The sequence below is a fragment of the Heliangelus exortis genome, chromosome 2, assembly GCF_036169615.1.
Source record: "Heliangelus exortis chromosome 2, bHelExo1.hap1, whole genome shotgun sequence".
Lineage (NCBI taxonomy): Eukaryota > Metazoa > Chordata > Aves > Apodiformes > Trochilidae > Heliangelus > Heliangelus exortis.
Window position 1 is genome coordinate 46,923,191 of NC_092423.1, and position 21,079 is coordinate 46,944,269.

Consider the following 21,079-nt stretch of genomic DNA (forward strand, 5'->3'; position numbering starts at 1 on the left):
CTATAAAGGGCTGTGCTATGCCATTAGGATTGAATAGGCATTTGTCTTGACAACAAGCATCAGCCACACTAACCTGGCTGTGATGGGAACCAGGTGCTGAAGGGGCAGCTTGCTTCCTTATCTGTGCAGCAAATGATGCTACGTAATTGATTGCAGCCTAGGCCTATTTCACAAAGTTGAATGTTACCACTAGTTTCTGTAAGAGGAGGCTGAAGTTCATGTGAGCTCAGTAAGGAATCTGATAACCTGTCAGTTCCCCTGGCTTTGTGCTAGCCCTGATCCACCTGTGGCACCACTCGTGGCACCTCAGTTCAGCCTGATTTCAGTATCTTGCTCTGAAGTCCTCTCACAGCAAATTAAGCCTACCAAGTCCAGAATGGGGTAGCCTACCGTGACAGAGGGAATCCTATTGCATTTGTCTGTTAAGCCTTGTTTTAGATGACTTATTGTCTTCTTCTACTCCAAGATCATAAATCACTTAAAAGAGCACATTCAATTACTTATCTCATAGTAGTGGGGACCCCTTTAGAGGAATGGGTTCTATTATAGCATCATAAAATAGTTTGGGTTGGAAGAGACCTTAAAGTTCATCTAGTTCTAACCCCCTGAGCTGGCAGGGACATCTCCCACAAGACCCCGTTGCTTAAAACCCCGTCCAGCCTCGCCTTGAACACTTCCAGGTATAGGACATCCACAACTTTTTTTGGCAATTTCTTTCAGTGTTTCACTACCCCCATAGTGAAGAAGCTATCATCAACATTTTGTGTGGAAGGGGAGCAGTGATCATCTGAACTGCTTTGTGTAACATCTGCAATGATCACTGGTAGCTCCCCAAGGAGCTTGCTGCTCTGAGATGGATAGAGATGACTGGCCTCAGAGTTTGAAGTGCAGCCTGTATCTACCTTCTTGAAATGTTATATGTGAGCCTGGGAGGGCAGGCATGGAGGGCATCCCTTTCAAAGAGTGGTAAAGGAGCTTGTTTGGCTTTACTCTGTGTCCTTAAGAGGTGGAGTCAACTTAAATTTCCCCTTCAATTTTATTAGGAGAAATTTCATTTGCATTTTACAGCATTATTAGCTGAGACAATGGGACAAGCATTGGTATCCTGTTAATTATGGGCATGTTAATGATATATATTTCTGCAGTCAAATAGCATTGCAAGTCTATTTCCTCTCTTAATGTTATGCTGTGCTGTTTGAAATGTTAATGAAGCCAGAATTCTCAAAGGTCATCCTCTGAATGCATCAGGTTTTTTCTGTGTTGTTTCAGAACAATTTAAATGACTTTTTGTTCCTAATGTTGCTAAGTGTTAACTTTCCTGTTTAATTAATGAAGGTGTAGAAAAAAGTCTTTGCCCTGGTCAGTGAGCTAAATGAGAAGAGTTGTGTGTTCTCCTTTAAAGCATTCCTTGGCATTTTCCTTCCATGTTGTGTGTCCTGGTTTCTTCTTTTTCTTCCTGCAGCTACTACTTCTTTCTCCTCATAGGCTGTGTGAAAGAATGGTTAAAAATAAAATCCCCCAAACCAAACCACCAACAGAAAAGTGCAAATTCTGCAGAACTGAGCATTGTATTTTCAAGGAGCCATTTATCATTCTCAGAAAGTTTTGATTCTTCACAAATAATAGAGAAAAGAACTGGTAATTGCTGTTTTCAGCTAATTGACAGAATTGTGTCTTGAAAGAGGAAGAATTACTGCACTGCCTTCACTGATGATACTTGAAGGTTGTTTTAAACTTTATACTGCTACTGAACAAAGAGTTTGCCCTTTGTCTGTGCTCACCCTTAAGCCAAGAGATGGGATTTAGTTTTGTTTTTACTGCTACTGGCTGACAGCAGCATCAAATGTGAAGGATCTTTGCATCAACTCAATTTCCGTGATAAAGCTATACAGGCTTTTAATATTCACCTTAATATTGCAAAGTGGTGCCTGATTCAGCTTCCACTTTGCAATCTTTCTATTGGTTTTATTGGGAAGTAGATGGAGGCTCTTAAGTATTGGGTGCTTGTAACATACAAACCTTGATATAGCTTCTTAAATGTCTTTAAGTCTTCTGTTCAGGGCCTGGAGCTGTTCAGTGGTTGTGAAATACAAAAACACTCTTTGCCTGGCTGGCTGAGTTTTGGAGTTGGTTGTTGGTAGAGTTTTTGGCTCTGTGAAGCAGAAAGCTGATGCTAGCAGCTGCATTCCAAGAGGAGTGCAAGGCTTGTGAGGTACCCAGGGGAGGATCTGACGAGGTTTCTGGGTGCCCAGAGCCCTTGGGGTGTGTTTGCTGAGGGGCTGAGTGTCAGAAAGGACTATACCAGCTGCTGGAGGAGACCAAGACTGGGGCACTGTGCCTTCCCCCAGCCAGACTGCTCACCTTCAAGCTCTGCTTTTAGTGATAGTCCCCTCATAGGGAGTTCAGATGATGGTGATCACTCAAGGTAAACCATTGTCCTTTGTATCCTTCTGGGCGTAGCACCCACTAGGACTGATGCAGCTGCTCAGACTGGGCTTCCAAGGGAACATGTTGCCTTCCATCTCTGGCTTGCAGGATGTGCCAGGGGTTTCTACTGGTGTCTGAGGGTGGTAGTGAGAACACCTGTGGGAAGTGCACTCAAGCAGAAGAACTGCTCAGCTTAGTAGCTGAGCTTCAGGAGGAAGTGGACAGAATGAGGAGCATCTGGGATTCTGAGGAGATTGGCAGGTGGAACCATATTCTGCTCTCTCTGGAAAAGAAATAGTGAGAAATTCTACACTTCCCACCAGGCAGAAGATAATGACTGAATGGATAGAGATTAATGGATATTAGTATATAATATATATAGGGATATAATGCGCGGGGCATTGGGAGAAGCTCCTTCTTGTCTACCTTGCCTTCTCAGCTGCCCTTGTACTACAGATAACAGGATCTGGAATTGGAAGAACAAGGATGTGATGAGGTGGATGATGATGCATCTATACTAGAGGAGTCTCCAAGATCAGGGCAGCCTATTCCTCACTTCCTAACCACCTCCATGAAATTAAAATGGTGGGTGGCTCCTACCTGAGGGGAACAGAGAGCTCAATCAGCCAAGCAGAGCTGCGTTTTAGGGAAGTTTGCTGCCTCCTTGAGGCTCAGGTTAAAGATATTGCCAGAAACTTTCTAGCCTGATATGTCCCTCAGATTATTATCTGCTATTTCTTGAGGGATGGTATGCTAGTGAGGGTTTTCCCCCTGCTCCCCAGTGTACAGCAGAGCAAATTTGAAATGTTTGTTAGCTAGTGCACATGGCATGAGGAATAAACAAGGGGGCTAAGAACCTTTGATTCAGTCCCCGAGGGATGAGATGGCTGGCATGAGAGACTTGGTGGGAAGAGTCCTGTGACTGGAGAGCTGTGGCTCTTGAGGAGGGAGAGGCAGGCAAGGCAGAAGGATAGCTCTGTATGGAAGGGAGGGGTTTGATCCCACAGCTTGCAGGTGGGGAGAACATAGTTAAGAGGCTCTGGGTGAGGATTAGAGGAAAAGCCAACAAAGTTGATGCAGTTATGGGAGTCTACTATAGATCATCCAGGATGATGACACCAATATATTATTCTATAAGGGGTTAAACAAAATCTCTAGATCCATTGCTTGTGTCCTTATGGGGCACTTCAGTTTCCCAAATATTAACTGGGAATATTATATGAGACATGAAGTCCAGGAAATTGCCAAAGCACATTGAGGATAACTTTTTGATAGAACTACCAAGGGAGCCAGTTTGGAAAGGTAGTTCCCTAGATCTGTTATTCATAAACAGAGATGATCTTTTAGATCAAACAATGACTGGTAGCTGTCTTGGCCACAGTGATCACAAAATAGCTAAGTTTAAAATCTTTGGTATGAGAAAAACTATCAGTAGAGCTTCTGCCCAAGAGTTTGGAAGAGCAGACTTTAGGCTTCTCAAGATATTAGTTAGTAAGGTCCCTTGTGAGTCCACTTTTGAGTGCATTGAGGTCAATAAATGCTGGTTACTTTTTAAGAGACATCTTTTAAGAGTGCAGGAGCAGGCAATTCCATGTGTCCAAAGCTCCCTGTTGACTCTGAACTTGTACAGGATTTGCTGCTGCAACTGAATTCATATAAACCTATGATATCTGATGGGATTTATCCCATGGTACTGAAAGAGCTGGCCAATATCATTCTGAGACACTTCTGTTATTTATCACCTCTGGAGAGGTGATAGTCAGCTGGAAACTAGCAAATCTTATTCCAGTTTTCAGGAAGGGCAAGAAAGAAGACCCTGACAATTATGGACCTGTCAAGCTCACTTTGGTGCCCAGTAAAATTATGGAACATTATGGAAAACACCACCTGAAAGAAAATGCCTTTATTGGTAAAAGCTCATGAAGGGAAAATCACACCTAATAAATTCATATCCTTTTATGACAATGTTACCCACCTAGTAAATGAATGGAAAGTAGTGGATGTAATTTATTTATTTTTAAAATTATTTTTTAGAAAAGCTTTTGATACCATCTGTTACCATTCCTGCTGGACAAAATGTCCAGCATACACAGTACATATATAGTGGTCAAAATGAGTAATTGTCCTGCTGTACTCAGCATTGGTGTACTCAAATACTCCATGGAGAAACATACTCAAGTACTGTGTACAGTTTTGGGCTCCACAATAAAAGAAGGAAAACAAAAATAAAAGAAATATTAGAATGTGTCCAAAGACAGCCAACAAAGATGGTGGAAGGACCAGAGGGCATGACTTATGATGAGCAGCTGAGGATACTAGGTTTATTCAGCTTAGAAAAGAGGGGCAACCTCATTGTTGCCTGCAGCTTCCTCATGAGTGGCAGCAGAGAAGGAAATGATGATCTTTTCTTCCTGGTATCCAGTGATAGGATGAGAAGGAATGGCTTAAAGGGGAAATTCAGATTGAATATGAAGAAAAAGTTCCTCATTGAGGGTGGTCAAGCACTGAAGGAAACTCTCCAGGGAAATGGTCACAGCCTCAACCCTGTTGGTGTTCAAAAATTATTTGGACAATGCTCTTAGATGTCTATCTTGTAGGTTTTGCTGCATTGAGCTGGGAGTTGCATTCAATGAACCCCATAGGTCCCTTCCATCTAAGGGTATTCGATGATTCTAAGCTGTGACCAAGCTCTCAGTTTTAAAGCTTCTGATATGGTGGAACATGTAGATTTTGGTTCCTACTGGGTTAATAAAAAAACAACAGAGGGGTTTTACTAGATAGTTTATCAGTTTAACTTGTGTATTTACATAAATCCATTCAGTAGAGGCGAGTCTGAGACCTTCTGAATTAACATTATTTTTCATGTATCATGTTATCATAGTCATACTACATGTAGAGGGCAAAGGTGTGAATGGAATTTTACCTGCTTCTAACATAAGCAACCCAAAGTTTACTTACCTCTTATTTCTTTCATAAAGGTGACTTTGGTCCACTTCCTACATTTCTCATTTTACCACTGAGATTGTCAGTGTTTTCTATGCTCATTGCCTAGGGCTGGAGAGTTCCTCAAATATTAATTTACAACACGTGTTTCCACCCACATCTCTAAATTTGCATGTTAGAGCACTTCAAGGGCAGCTTTTCAGGCTACAGACTCCGCTGTCATTCAGGTACAGAGGATATTAAATCAAACCTCTGAATGGAGTTCAGCGTGTGCGACCACTGAACAGGCATTGCTGGTTTGTCCCTGTGTAGGAGACAGGGAAGTATTTGCCCTATGAGCACCCCTGGAGATGGATATGATAGCTGTGTGGGAAGAGATCTAAGGAATTCATAGCTCAAAAACTCCCACTAACTTAAAACCAGGGTTGTGGTCACACAAGGCTCTAATTTAACGCAACTACAGAGGTTGGTACATCTTAAAATTATAGTGCAAAGGAAAGCTGGGTTTTGCTTATGCCAGCTACATGCAAGCTCCCTCTCTGAGGGGTGGTATTACTGGAAAAATCAAATAAGAACACTATTGGACTCTGCAAAAAGCTCAGGGGACAGGTCTGCAGGAAAGCCCATGGAGCACAGCAGTGGAGCTGCCCCAAAGCCCTTTCTTGGTGCTTCAGGGGAGAAAAGCTCTTTTTTTTCCTCCCTTCTTCTTTTCAAGCAGCCATTGATGCAAAGGCTGATCTCGGCTTAGTTTGCAACTGACACAGCCCGAAAAAACCTACAGGCAGAAATTGTCCTCTGCTCAGTCTTAAATGAAAATGAGGGCTTGGAAGAATATGTGCTGGTGTGTGTCTGAGATTAAAATTTCTTATGCCTCTACTCACGAAGTTTAAAGCCTTGTTCTCCCCTCCCCAAGAAACTACAAATGCAAGCAAAAAAATGTGGTGAAGTGGCAGGGTAGCAGGAGGGAAGAGTCCAGACTACAGGACAATGCTTTCAACAGCACCCCTGGTTTTGGAAGGTTAAACAGTTTAGCTATGGGGATATTAGCCACACTATGCTACTGGCCAGCCTGAAGTGGTTATTTTGTTTTTGCTTTTTTGTTTGCTTGGTTTTGGTTTTGTGGGGTTTGTTTGTTTGTTTTTTTGGTATTATTGATTTAGTCACAAAGTCCAGCCTTGTATTCAAAGTGCTAGCACATCCATCAAGATGCATTACGATCTCTAGGGCTTTTTATTTTATTTTCTTTAAATAAAGACTGTATATATGGTTTCATATTTGAAATCAGGTTTGAGAGAAGATGGATGTTTTCAGGAGTTTTCGATATTTTATGATATTTACAAAGCCCAGAAAAGTGCAGAGGGAAAACAATGTGACAATAACTTTTCTTGACTACCCCAAATAGTTAAGTGGAAGTAAAGTTCCTTGTAGTTCCTTGGCAAAAAATGTCTTTGTTTGGTGAGGTAATTATGGATTTTCATGAGCAATCCTTGCTAATCTGGTTTAATGACACTAAGCCCAAATCACATTATACTTATTTTCCTAGGCTGTGTTGGAGACATGCCACATTAACCCAAAAGAACAAAACACAGAGATGATAAAAACAGCAACAAGAGCAGGAAAAAGAAAAAAGGAAATAATAGGCAAGATTCTTATCACCTGTGGCTCTACTCCACCCTACAATGAGTGGGGCAGCTCTATAGGAATAAGCACTAGAAAAATGACTGATAAATAATATTGTCCTTTAATTTTATAGGAATCTAAGGGACTTTGAAAAATGAATTTACTCTTAATTTTATTTCTTACTATGTCTAGCTGTCCCAACTAGCAAAATCCTGTGTCTTGTAGGGTTGCATTATTTAATTGTAATGTGCTTCCTTGCTAAGACTTACCTTGCTTTGTTTTTTCAGTACCAAGGGTTGTGACTGAGCCTTGGTCATGAGCTCATAAAGTGAATAAGAAGGTTGGGGATTTGAGGGATGGAGGAAACCTCTGCAAGAAAATAATGGTGGAATCTCATGACCTCAGTGATCTGCAAGGCTCTAACACATAGGCATGAAAAGTGCAGTCTTCAGCAAGACTCAGACAGCTGGGAACCTGATTGCTTCTGGTCTCCATGGGTCTATTTTGTCTTCTGAGGACAGTGTGATGCTGTAACATAAAATGCTACTGTAGATTGCTGAGTTTCTTCCATAGCCTCTTGCATTTATCTGTCCTCTTTTTGTGTAAAAATATATACATTTGAAATTTTGATGAGGATGAATAAATGTTATCTGTCATTTCACATATTAAGTGCTCCATCTCTGGGAAAGCATCACTTTAAAAAATTGGGAATAATGGAGCTATCTTAAAAAGAAAGATATCTTCTTTTTTTTAACTTTTTTCTTTCCAAAAACATAGAAGACAATGCAATTTGCATATTTTCCCCTTGGCTGGATAATAATTTTGGAAAGCCTGTCTGTACAGGCTGTGCTACAAATGAAGACCTGATAGGATTTTCATTACCCAGCTGAGGAAGGCATATGATCAAGCTAGGATTATTTTAATGTTCATACACAGAGCATACTTCTACATATGTGTACCTTCATAATCCTTGCAAGATTATGACAACACGCTGACACAGTAGTATCCATTTTGCTGTTCTTTCTTGCACAATTATTACTTAAAATGTTCCTTGTCATCCTTAATACATACCAAGGGAAAAAGATAAATAGCATAATGAGTTTCCCGGTGCTGAAATTTTGCTTTCTGGCCTTCATAAAACACCATGAGAACTAATTCTGTAATTAGTATTTGAGTTATTTGTGATACTGTAAAGTATTAACCAACCATAACTGTTGTATTTTGTCAGTCTCAAAAATGGAGATGTGGTCTAAGATATCATCAATCTTTTCTTTGTGGTTCAGGAAAAGAATCCATTTTCTTTGATAAAAGACCCATTGGTCTTTGTGATCTATAAATCATCCTTTCAAAATAAGCCTTTTGAAATATCAATTCAAGCTACTCTCACAGAATATCCCTTTACTGCTTTTTCTAGGGGTGGGAGATAATCCTTGCGCCCATCAAAAAGGGCACAAATCTGTACTGATTTTCACTGAATTTTGCAACTTTAGTAGAAGATCTTTAAAAGCCCAATATTACCATCTTTAGTCTTGTGTACTGCATGAAGTCAGAGCTTTTGTGTCATAATAACTTTCCTCTGATGTCCTGTAGACTTTGAGATAACTGAATTAAAACTAGGATCCTAGAAAGCAGCATTCCTAATTGTATCCTTAACCCACTGGCATTCTCTGTGTGTGGCTTTTATTTTTGCATTTGTTTGGTGGTGTGTGCGTTTTAAGTAAAGAACTGACCTTCCATACCTGGAAAACTGCTCTAAGGACCCTGCTGAAGTAGTGCTTCTATTGGAGGCTGTTTTTAAAATTCAGTTTGAACATACTTTGTTTTCTCCAGAAATACTTGATGTTACAGGAACCTCTTCTGGATGTACTTGCCTGTACCAAGATAAGCAAGTGCACGATAACTGTGGTCCTTGGTGGAAAAGCTGAAGAGGAGGTTGCCAGCTGTCAGTGTTGCTATGCTGTCACACGTTTGCAGCTGGAATAAAAGTGTGGTGGCTTGTGTTTCTTTCCATTTATTTATTTATTTATTTCCTCCATTTTAAAAGCATTTGTATTTTTGATTTTTTTCTTTCTATATGAAGGACATGAATTTTTCTTCATATGGTATGAAAACTTCAGCCATAACTTTAAGGAAAATGTGAAATACTGTAAAAATGTCTGAAAAAACTGCCAGGGGATGCAACAGAGTCTCAGGGTGGCTGCCTTTCAGTTGTGTAAGAAATGAGCAGCCCTTAAATGTGCAGAGTTTATCAGTCCTCAGAGGCCTTCAAGAACCTGCTGTACAAACTAAATGATAATAAACAATGTAGCTCTTTTACATAAAGAATTGTTTCAGTTTCTAACCTACTGGTTTATTCCTGCAGAGGCTTATCATTTGCAGTGTTTATTTTGTGGTATTGTTATTGATCTCTACTGCGCAAAGGGAATTAATTTATCTGCATGAAACTATGTTGTTGGAGAGGTATTCTATGTCTACATTCCCAGTTTTCTTCTGTTTAGTGATTACACTCAATTTTCCTTTTTCCTCCTCAATATATCTTTTGGTTGGCTAGCTCAGAGCAGTGATATGCCTGGTGTGGGCTGTGAAAAAGATTTAAGAAGTCAGTGGTGCTCTTAATCCAACTCTAGCTTCTTCAGTCTGTAACCTGCCTGTAGAAATACTTTTATTTGTTTTCCTTTTTATAGCTTTCTCACAGAGACACCATCAATCTGTGCTTTAAGTATCTCCAAAGAAGTGAGCATGGTCAGCAGAAGAGAGAAGAAGGGTGTTGGTGGGGGAAGCCTTACTCACATTGCACCCTTAGTAAAGCTAAATACAGCCATAAAGAATGAGAAAGGGACTAAGATGTGAATATAGATGGAGGGTGCACAGGAGAGGTGGGATATTATGGAAAGCATATTGTTCAGCCTATATTCCCTGCTGTGAGGGAAATGTGAGGATTGAAGGCTTGTTCAAAGAGCAGAGCTTTCACCACGCAGTTGTCTCATCTAAAACTGTATAACAAAGAGTGAGAAGCCTTTTAGATCTGATCCTAGGATGAGGGGATAAAAGAGTAAATCACACTTCTATTTCTGTTCACTCGTCCTTCACAATATCAAAAACAGGGCGGTGGTTGCTCAGATTTCTCTAAGTCAGTTATTTCTTTGCTTGTTATTTGGCTTGTATTATGGGTGGTGTCAAGGTAACCAGCAACTATCAAAGCGTTGGTACCATTCCCATGGGCTTTCTCATCCTTTAAAAAGGAAACTTAACTGCTTTTGTGAGACTCAGCATCTTGAGCTGATCCTCCAGAAGATCCAGAGCAGTCAGGTGCATTGCAATCCAGCTGCATGGGCTGGCTCAGCAGCTGGCTTCTGGGGTCAGAGGGGAGGAGGAGCCTTCTGGTGATTAGCATTAGGCAAAAAAAAAAAACCCACTCCAAATCAGAAACTCCTTCCCCTGCAGCAGGATGTTGGTAAAGGGGTATGAACTCAGGAGAGTTCTTAAAAATTATCCTTAAGGTACCCTTTTTCTTTTCCTTAAGGAACTCAGATGTCAGTTCACATTGGGAATAAGTCAGCACCACAGAATTGCTGTGGAAATCTACTGGCTTCAGCTTCTTGTCTGACTGCCATAAACAAGGAAATCTGTACCCTCCTTGCCAGTTGTTCAGCAGAACCAACCTACTTGTTCCTGGGCATCTGGGTGAATGGGATTTTGAAAGGATGCTTTGTGTCTTTGAAGTCTTTTCTGGCTAAATATCATTAATCTTCAGAGTGATTCAGTTCTTAAGGTAATTTGTGGCTTTCGTTTTTTTCTTTAAATCCTCTAAAGGCATGACATGGAAAAACTTATTTGCTTCAAGATAATCCAGTGTAATTAGAACAGTGTCACTCAACTTAGTAAAGTCCTTTATAAAGATTTTTTTCCTCTGCCTTGTTAAATGTCCATGATATATGGGAAAAGGTGCAAGTTATTGTTCATGTATTCCGTGTCTCCCCATACTTTTTATTCCTAAAACAAGCTAGCACTTCTTGTTGGTTTTATGGCTTTTATGGTGTGATATTGAGCACAACCAGTTGTGTGAGGAGCTGCTGCCTCTGTGGGGGGTTCTGAGGTACTTTCCATTTGTATCAGGTTTATTAATTGCCTTTGGAATGTATTAAATCCTCACGTACAGGATGACTGTGCAACAGGGTAGTGCCATTGGGGCATCAAATATGAATTTACCACCACTGGGTATGCTGCTTCCCTTACATGTGTGTCTCTATTAATGAAAAAGGGAGACCACTTCCTAACATATCTTCATGACAGCCTTGTTCCTTGGAGGGGAATACTGCAATATTATTAGTGTCTAGTGTTGGTATTCCCCCATTTCCTCCAGTGCAGGAGACAGACTGGAGTGAGGCTATAAATATGTTCAGGGGATGGACCATGAGATGTTCTGGGGAGGCTGAAGGACATGGATTGGTTTAACCATGAGATGGCCCAGGTGGCAATCTACTTGCAGCACTTTCTATTTGCTAGGGGGCGGCCTGTAGAGAAGATGGATTTTTTTCCAGGTGTAGGCTGAAAGGATAAGAGACAATGGATAGAAGTAGAAGCAATGTAAATTCCTATGGGATTAAGAGAACATTTGTCACAAGTGGTGCTCAAGCACAAGAACAGAGAGGCTGTGGACACTCTAACCCCCAAGACTTTGACATCTTGGTGGGCTGAGGCTCTGAGCAACCTTGTTGAACTCTGAAGATGGCCCTGTTTTGAGTAGGGGATGGGTCTAGATGACCTGCAGACATTGCTTCCAAACTTTATTTTTCTATGGTTTTTAAAATTATGCTTTTTTTTCTTTTTCTTTTTTTTCTTTTTCACTTCTTTATAAAAAGCTGCCTGCAGTGTTATTTTAAGCTAATACATTGTCTTTACTGGAATAATTGCTATGAATCCTTCTGCTTCTCAAGCAGGAGCTGAATATAGCTTGCTGATCTCGACTCCAATGTGCATTATGATTTTCCAGGCTTTGTGGAACAGACTGCTCCCATTTCCAGTGCTCAGGGTGATAAAGAAACTGTCTTTTTCCTGCGTCAGTGCTTCATTTGGTTGTGGAAAACCTTATTGCCCAGATATGACTCGTGCCTTCCCCTTGCAAATACCTTGGTTCTATGGAGACCTGGCTGAGAAGTCACAGGACAATGTTCTCCTTTGCTTGCTCATCACTTTAAATTTTATTCAAGTTAATACTATTTCAAGCACTTTTCATTAGTTAGAATTTGGATTTCAAATGTAACCTTCTCCTCATGCCTTGTGTAGCCATTCATCATTGTGTAAAGGAATGACCATCATGTTCAGTAGATTTTAATAGGCATTTTGCACAGATATAAATGACTACAGAATGTAAAAAGATTTAAACCAGTCCTGTGCTAGCTACTTATCTGTAATAATAATTTTCAAAGTATTTTGTTTGTTTTGGCATCCTTATTCTTTCAAGCTGTTTGTCAGTACTGAAAGGTCTTTCTTCTTTTGATTTATTTATTCCTCTGTCCACACAATGATAAAATCTTCTGGTGTCTTTTCCAAAGATTTGACTTGTTCACCACTTGAATCTTGGAAATAAGAGTTTGATTTGTAGCCTGTCAGATCCATAATAATTCTTTGTCCACATAGCTCAAATTCTTTTGTCAGAAGCTGCAATTTCTTACAAATTGCTGAAGAACTGCACAGTGTTTTTCTTGCTTTCTGTTTGTGCTGATTTCTTAGCAGCTTCCAATGTTCTTTATTTGCTGTTATTGTTGTCTGCTCTCTATTCAGAGCTCAGTTTTCTCATTTCTGTGTGACTTTGATATCCCACTTGTCCCATGTGAAGTCTCCAACAGGTCTGATCTTGTTTGTTGAGTCTGTTTCCATTACTTCATGAGTTACCTTTCACCTGAGAGTCTCCCAGGGGGGGAGCCCTTTCCCTGTACCTTCATGAGGGGGTACCTGGCTAGATTGCTCACTTGCCAAAAGAGTTTAATGGAAAGCTGTTATTTGCAGACATTGCTCCTGCTGTGTGTGAAGGACAGAGGAAGACACCTGAGCTTTCTCATGAGCCTGTGGAGGCAGTTGAACAGCAGGTAGTCATGCAAAAGTCTGTTTCTGAGGGCAGGAGGAGTATGTTCTATAAATATACAATGCATCTTCATGATCCAGTTCAATTCCTCCTGGAGCAAGAGAATCAGATTTTATCATCACAATCTGGAAACTCTGATTTTGATTTGACAGAATGTCTGGGAAATATTAGGAAAGGCTAAGTACTGGTGCTGAATGTCAAGTTAAATGCTACCCTCAAGTGCTCTAACTCTACAGAAAAAAAATTATTTTTTTTGTCAGTTTGACCAGAAACAAACAAACAGCAATGCCACCAACTAACCAAAACAATCACAACCCAAACCCCTAAAATGTAGCAGTTTAGGCCCAGCCATTAACAACCAGGCATCTGCTTGCTCAACCTATCCCACGGTGAGATAGGGAGGAGAAAATCCATCCAAAAACTTGTGAATTGAAACAGGGACAGGGAGATTCTCCACCCACCAGTTATGGTCACTGCAAAAACAGATTCAACTTGGGGGGGAAAAAAAAAATCAATTTAATTTATATGAACAGGAGAAAGAGAAAACAAGGCCGGATCTTAAATACCTCCCCCCTGCCCTTCCTTCTTCCTGGGCCTGGGTCCCTTCACTACCGCCTCCCCCTCAGCGGCTCAGGGGCACAGGGAATGGGGTTTAGGGCCAGTTCCCCACATGGTGTTTCTGCTGCTCCATCCTCCTCAGGGGGAGGATTCCTCACAGCCTTCCCCAGCTCCAGTGTGGAGTCCCTCCCATGGAAGAGAGTCCTTCAGGAACCCCACCCACACGAGTCCGTCCCACAGGGGCAGTCCCTCAGGCACAGACTGCTCCAGCCCGGGCCGCCCATGGAGTCACAGGTGCTTCGGGAGCGGTCACCTCCTCTGCTGCATGGTCCTTCATGTCTGTAGATCCATATCTGCCCTACCATACCGTGGTCCTCCATGGCTGGAGATCTAGGTCTGTCCCACCATTATCCTCCATGAGTGCCACCTCACTGAGTGTTACAGGGATAATCTGTGCTCAGGCACCTCCTCTGCTTCTTCCTCACTGACCTTGGTGTCCATGCTCGGGTGTTGCTCTCACCTTCGCCTCTCCTCTGACCTGCAGAGTCTCTTTGCAGTTTTGTTTTCCCATTCTTAAATGTTATTTGCAGAGGCCCATCCACCTTCTTGAAATGGCTCATCCTTGGACAGAACTGGAGCTGGGGAGCAGCTTTTAGCAGCTTCTCACCAAAGCCACCCCTTTTGCCCCCCCACCCTCCCCCCCCCAGCTACCAAAACCCCGCTACATTAACCCAAAGCATTGTCCTAATTCAAAATCCTTTTTAATGCTCCTAGGAGTTCAGGTGTTGCTACAAACTGGCAGATGGATGGACCATTTCATCAGTGCTCCCTTCAGGAATAAGTGAAAGAACACAAAATTGCCTGTAAACTGTTTTTGAAGAGATCACATCCCTAACACTTTAAAGTGGTTAGCGTGTGAGCTTACATTGTCCTTTTTGTTAATTTTGACCAAAACCTGCCACCTTGATGCTTTTCACAGCTCAGCTATGCACTGATTAAGGCTTTATTTGTAGATTAGAATTGAAGGCTTTAAAAATACAAAATCTAATTATTATAGCTGTGTGACTGACATAATGGAGATCTTTAGGGAGGGCTTGATAGTGAAACAAAGGGTTAGGGAGCAGGATGTCTGTATTCCATCAAATGACTAAGCATGGACTTTGGAAAATCTGTATGGTTTTGACCATGTGTCTGGAGAAAATTCAGAGCATGACATCTGCAGGTAACAGCTCATAATGTGAGAAGAGTCTGTGGTGATGCTAATCACTGGACTTTTTGAGCATGCTTTTGCTGTGGGGAAAAATAGAAAATGTGTCATAGATGATAATTTGTGCAATGCAGTATGGAGCATATGCATACCATACAGCTTGGATTCCTCAGATTCAAAGTGCTGGAGTGCTGGACACCATCATGGGCTGTTTAATCACCACTAAAGTAGCAGTGGTAGTCTTCTAAATGCAGATACTGCTATGAACAGGCAGCAGATTATTTTTATTAAATTTTAAACTAATTTTTTCCCTGTCCCTTTTTTTGTTGAAGAGAAATTATTTCAATACCAGCTCTATTTACCCATTGTATTTGTTGTATGTATAGCTCTTTCACTGTCTTCAATTTTTTGATAGAGGACAATATCATCTTTCAGCTGACTGGGAGCTTCTTAATATGGCATTTTGCAGGGAGGAAGCTTAGTTCTTGTTCCCTTTACAGTATGGGAAGTGCTGCCATTTAAATCAGTGGAACTGCTCGGTTGCACAACTGCTTTATACGCACTGGGTAGTCAATTAAAGGAATTTTTGCTGCTGCTCAGACCATTCTAGTTCCCTGGTTTTGGACCCATTTGTTGCTTCATCTTTGTGTATCATAACTCTGTAGTCAGGCTTTGATAATAGAGAAATTTCTGGAGCTCTTGCAGATTTTGTTTCAAGTATCTGTTCCTCAGTCTGAGTAGGTGTTTCTTACACAGTTCAAATTATATTCACAAATAAGTTGTCTCTATGTGTATACCCCCCCTGTCTCCGTGCCTCAGCGTGTACCAGAGTATTACAGATGAATTCATTAAAATGCTTAGGCATTCATTGCTGACATTTCTTCTGCTTAATGGAAATAATCTCTTTACCTTCTAAACTTAGCTTTTATGACACATCAAAACTTTGGAACATTCTCTGTTCAATTATTTATAAGCCTTACGAGTAATTTCTTAATTTCTTGTTTAGTTGCCTCAGATCTTTTATGCAAGTACATATTCATAGCATTGCCTTCATCTTAATGCTGCCTGGCTTTCAGCTTCCTAGAAAACACATCTCCTGTGAGCTTTAGGGTGAACATACAACGCAAATTGCTCTGTCAAAATGTGCTGGCGATAGGAATGTTACACTTTTGAAAGGGGAGTACTTGGAAATAACCTGTGTCTCTTTGTGCTGTAACCTGTTTGTTGCTGCAAGTAACCTAGCATCGGGAGTTGCCTGAGTGAGAATTGTTTTGTAACTCAACTACATCACACAGGCAGAAAACGCAGGGCACACTCTGTCTTCACTTAGGCTTTTCCCATTTTACTGAAATCATGGAGGTTTTAGTGGCTGAGCCTGAGCTTGATTACCTTAACTTACTGATATATATATATAAGCCTGCTCTACTATGACATATCCATTCTGAGAGTTTGTAATTGAGAAAGAACAAGGAAGGAAAAGAGGGGAAGGGTTATTGACAGAACAGAGTGTTGTGTGTTCACAGACTTCAGCATAGTCCTGTATTATCAACTGAAATGTTGCTTCCCTACCATGTAGCTGCTCCCTGGCTGTCTTAATCATTTTGTGTTCTAACCTCGAACAGTGCCTTCCATAAGTTAGTACCAGCAGGGTCATTCTGTAAATGAGTTTGTGGAAACATATCTTTTTTGTTGCATTTGAGAAGGGAAAAAACCAAAAAACACTTTTGCAGCATAAATAGATCTGTCTTGAATTCATCAAGCCTCAAAGAGTACTGATTTTTTTTTTAAATATGTCAGTCTCCTCTTAGACTTCTACTTCTGCAGTCAAGACTGTGGAAGAGCAGCCTGGTTATGATCATTTGCCTACGCAAACCCACTGATCCTCACAGCTGAAAGGGCTCGAATATTTTTTTTAATTTATTTTTTTTTGGGGTTGAGAGGCTTTTTTCCCTCTGACCTTTTACACTTAATTTGCCCAACCTAGCCACTTAGAAGGGCAAACATAGCACTGAGGTGATTTGCAAGTCCAAGTCCTCAGAACTACAAACCCTTTCCGCCCCCACCCCCATGTTGCTTTGTACTCCTCTCAGACCCCTGGCTGAGGGATGTGTGTGATTTCGCTTTCAGTGCAGAAATTCTCTGTTTCTAGGGCTGTGTTCTTGCTTAACAGGAGGGATTTTTCTTTTTTGCAGTGTTGTAATTAGTGATTGTTGTTGAAACTGGTACCTTTGCTGTGGGCTGGGCAGGAGAACTTCAGGAATAGCACAGAGTTGCTGTTAAGTGCCGTGAAAAGCAGCAGTATCTTCTAAACCAAAAAAAAAACAACTTGCTGGAGTTCCTGTGGAGATGTCTGTTTTCTTGATCTTCATGTAAGTGCACAGTATTAGCATTGATAAGAAGACCTTAGTGCTCATCCTCCTGTAGGTTCCTTTGAAATGTAATATTTAACTTTTTTTTTTTTATTATTCCCTTAAAAGCTTTTAACATGCCTCCTACACTTGTTTCAATGAGTGCACAGTCTCAGAATTATTAATGCACAATGTGTCCCAGAAATCAGTTTAACTGATTCACATCTATCCATGAGCATCACGTTTTCTCTTATTTTACAGAATTAATTTCTTTGAAGCCCTATTTTGTAGACTCTGGATGATGTCTCTGTTTAGCTTCTTCGAAGACGGGACTGAACCTATCAGTTTTATTATTTAAAATTGAAGGGTGCATTATGAAGTGCCAGGAACCTACTTTATTTATGGATATCAAGTTCTGTTTTCCAGAATGTGCCATTTTAGCTCTTAGAAATGAATTTAATGATCTGGAAATGACCAACAGCACTAGGCAAAACAGTATTTAGGGCCAGGTCTTTGTAGAAATGCAAGGTCTGTAACCAGAGACTATGCTTACCAAATAAATCTAAACTGGAAATGTTATGCCTCAGAGGCGTACAGCGCAGAGGCCTGGTGCAAAGACTAGATTTATCTTGATCAGCTGTCAAGCAAGCATCTTCCATCCTGCCATTTCATGTCTGTCCTTCCCCTAACAGTACTTCTAGCTGCTTGTCCCGAGGCACTGATCTCTGCTGAATACAGAGTACGTTGATTTGCATTTCTGCTCTGTGTCTTATTGAAGCCTACGCAGAGGGATGTAAAGCTAGGATTTCATATGCCACTTCAGCCTTAAAATACTGCCTGTACCAAAGGAGTGGTCTCTGGCTAGAAAGCCAGTGACAAATAGGGTAGAAAGACAAATCTCTTTGAGGATCTGCTGTCTTGGCTGGCATCTTGGAATGATTTAGAGCCTCCCCCAGCCACACACACATCCAAACCTACATCTGGAGCTGAAAAAGCTCAGCTGCAACTGGAAATACTTGCATCTCCTGAGGAAATCAGGAGATAAGCACTGAAAAGAAGTTGATCAGCAATGGGTTATATCTAAGCTAGAAGTAAAAGCAGAAGCCTAGAATTTGCATTCAAGCAAAGAAAGTGAGAGAAATGAGAGATTTCTGGTGCTCACTCTGGGCATGAAGTATTTCCCTTAAAGTGAGCCCGTTTGATGGAAAAGCTGCATTGCCAGACATCCATTTCTGTGCATTGGGACAACTGAGGTTGTCCATGTTTTGAACCAAGCAGCTTCCCGCCATTTAGCAGGAGTTTGCAAAGCCTTAGATTAGTTACATCCTTGTTTTTCCTGGGGGTGAAACCTCTGTGCAAGTCCAGAAGCAAGGCTTCATTTCACTGTTTCACGTTAAGACAGTGCCTAAGACAATGTGCCTTTTCCCAGGGCATTTGGCATAGATGTGGAACCTATAATGAACAGCAGCACTTAAGGGTGAGCTAAAGAGGCAGATCATGCATTGGTACTGTGGAGAACTTGAGCAAACCATTCATGGCCACTCTGTGTGATTGAGTCATTGCAGTGCTGGAGCGACAGCTGCTGCACTCTGTCCAAACTGTGGAACAGGTGAGTTAGGATTGCTGACATGCACAGGCAATTTGGGAGTACAAAATGTGTGTTTTGGCATGCTTAAAATAAGAAAAGAAGTAGAAACCTATATTTTGGAAGAGTTTTATGGGTAGGCAGCACCCACTTGCTTTAATCAAGGCTACAGGACTAGGGCTGAGCATGACCTGTAAGGGGCTGTTGGTTCACCAGGTATAAAAGAGGCTTGAAGCTGGTCTGGATGTAATAGTGCAGTAGGATCTTAAAGACCTGAGAGAAGGGAGCTCACGGTTGATACATGCTAGTGAGTTAGAGAACATCGCAACATCAGAGACCTTCTGAGTCCCAGGGTAGGTCCTATTTCATTTAACCATTCAGTAAGATTCCATACTACCTGAATACTTCCTTTCTGCCAAACAGGGGCTGAAAGAACGTGACAATAAACGTCAGCTGTTTCCCGTTTGGTGTTTGTTTGTTTGTTTTTAAAATAAAACTGTGACTTAAGGGAGCAGGTCAGCATTTTGACCATTCTCCGAAGATACATTTCAGAGGTGTAGTTTACAACAAACAGCCTTTGCTTTTTTCATAAGATGTATTGCTTCTGTACAGAAGCAGATTCTGGCCATTTTGAAGCCTCAAGTAAGATCTGTTGTGAACTCTGGTACAACAGGTAGATAGACAGTGGCAGAACTGAATAAATATTAATTTCCTGAAGGCATCAGGAAGCCTTCATTAATTGTTGAAATGAAATCAATGTTAGAAAGAGCAGCAAACAGGAATGGAGATTTTAATAGCCCAGATATTCCCCTGAAAAGGAGAGTGATGCCACATGGAAATCAGGTAATTATATGGAAAGCTATTTCTGGACAATGTTCTAAACACAGATGCCAGTGCTTGGTTTGTTTGTCAGGTTGTGACTATACTGGATAATTTCATTTTGACAGCACCATGGTACTTGCTGGCACTAAGATTGCTGGGTCGTTTATGCCTGAGGGAAAGTCCCAGTCTCAGTATTCGGACTGTGTGTTCTGCATGCCATGTGGCTGACAGCATTTGGGTCCATGACCTTTTTCTGACTGAAGAATTCCATCCCATGCTCTGGAAAGCACACACATGCACACCCACTACTGCACGGTTCATAGAGAGGACACATGAATCACACAAACTTTGTTATTGAAAATTGTGGTCTTTGCCCTTTACTTATTTGCTCGTAAATGGTTCTGTAAAAGAGTGTGCTCTGTGCATGTTTGTGTCTAGTTTATAAGTGACAAAATTGGGTCTCACCCTATGCTCTCTTCCAGAAGGTAGTGTGATATATGTGCTAAGAAAGAGACATCCATTGTAAAAACAGAATGAAAAGACCTGGATGTGCTGGGATTCCTTTTAAAAAATTATTTACTTATTTATTTTATTAGTGATTTTCCTACTGCAGTATCTTAAAATTGAATTTGCAGTCAGGTAACAAGGCAATAAATGTCCTAAGCAAAGGCCAGGGACTCTTATTAGGTAATCTCTTCGTAATACAATAGTAGTTTGGATAGTACCTTCCATGACATTGGTCTTAGATGACCAATGAATAAAGGAGAGGTGGTTGCTCTCAACAAAAACCTCAAACCCAAAACAGTCTTTAAATTTTTAGTCATTAGAAAGATGAGTTCTAAGCTTCCATTTAATCATTAGCACCAGATTAAAGCTGGAGTACATAGTGGCTAACACTGCATCTGGTAACCACCAAGTGTAAATGATCACATAAGAGGCAAAGCAGGAGAATTGCATGCAGAGGTTTGGTTGGTTCTTCAGGTTGCTTGGAAAACCTCAGTATAAGGGTGACAGAAAGGATTTGGAATAGTTTTTACTCTATGATAGAAAGATGAGTCATGGCAAAAAAGCCTTGTTTTTTTCCTGGCAGATAGCTTCAAAGATTAAGCACGAATTTAGAGTGTGATAGCTTTTTCCTTTTAAAATAGTGATATGTTGAGTCTATTTTCATTGCACAACCAATCAGTCTTTTCCAGATCATAATGACACTAAACAAACTTTCAGCTGACTACAAAAAGCCTTGTGTTTATGCAGAAAAAACCTCCATTAGCAGCCACTAAAATTACTGACCTGAGTGTGCAAAGGCTGTTGCCTGTCAAATGTGAAGATCTTTTTTTATATACACCTGCTGGGTGTATGGTTTTTTTCCATGCGCATGTCATGCTCTTCCTTTGAAGTATAACAAAAATGTCTTTTCTCCTATACTTCTCGAAGGAAGTAAGTGGCACACTGATATATCAACAATTACACAGAGAAATTTGCTT